This window comes from Rhinopithecus bieti, unplaced genomic scaffold (genome assembly GCF_001698545.2).
Source record: "Rhinopithecus bieti isolate Rb0 unplaced genomic scaffold, ASM169854v2 scaffold_53422, whole genome shotgun sequence".
Classification (NCBI taxonomy): Eukaryota; Metazoa; Chordata; class Mammalia; order Primates; family Cercopithecidae; genus Rhinopithecus; species Rhinopithecus bieti.
Genome location: NW_016821178.1, coordinates 1659643 through 1660814, shown reverse-complemented (window position 1 = coordinate 1660814; position 1172 = coordinate 1659643).

The window sequence follows — 1172 nt, the reverse complement described above, 5'->3', positions numbered from 1 at the left end:
GAGGAAGGAGAGAGAAAAATTTTCCATCACCCTGTGGGTCTCAGGGCTGAGGCCCGGCTCTGCCACCTACTTGCTGTGTGACCCTGGAGGCCAGTCACTTCCTCTCTCTTAGCCTCAGTAAAACTACATGGAAGGGCATTTTGTGTGGGCTTTGTGGTTGTCGTTTGACTCCAATGTGCAAATGACTCCACATCCTTTCAAGAAAGGTAGTTTGGAGAGTAGAACGGCCTAAAAGTCTGGAGTGCGTGGACTGAGAAGAGGAAACTGGGAGAGGAGACACAGGCGCTCAAGCAGCGCGCATTTGCGGCCGAGGCTTCAGGGGACAGGACCAGCAGGGGGCGCGGCCCGGCGAGCTCGCGCCCAGGAGGCGCCCGCTGTGGGAGACCGCAGAGTCGGCTGCGTCAGCAGGCAATGGCCTTGGAGCACCGACCTGAGCTACCCTGGGAGACGGTGGATCTCCAGGAAACCGCGAGTGCCTAGAAGCCCCTCCCCAGCTTTTCCGTGGAAGCCCTGGTCGGAGCGAGCCGGTGAGCAACTCTATGCAAAAAGCATGCCAGCCCCGGGGTCTGCGCACAAGGGTGGTGTGCAGGGTGTCAGCACCCCAGGTGGGGGCTGCAGGGATCCCACCTGGGCCTGAGCAGGCGCACGGTTGGAATTGGCCAGGACAGAACATCAAGTGGAAAAACACGTTTACAACAAAGAAGAGAAGGCGTTTTGATAATAACAACAATAATTTATTTCTGTATTTCTTCTCTTTCCCCTTCTCCTCCCCATGTGCACGCCTGTTTATATGCAGAGAAAAGTTTAGTAGGACACACAAGCCAGCAGTTACCAGTGCTTATCTCTGGGTCATAAAACTATAGGTCTATTTCTTTATTTCTTTATTTATTTTTGAGACAGTCTCCGGTCAGGCTGCAGTGCAGTGGCACAATCATAGCTCACTGCATTTGAACTCCTGGGCTCAATAGATCCTCCTGCCTCAGCTTCCTAAGTAACTGGGACTACAGGTGTGCACTACCACAGCCCAGCTGGAACTCTCACATTCTTTATTTTTCTATTTATTTCATTATTTACTTTTTAAATATCTTTTTAATTATTATTTTTTTTTTACTAATTTATTTAATAGAGACATGGTCTTGCTATGTTGCCAGGGCTGGTTTTAAACTCCTAGG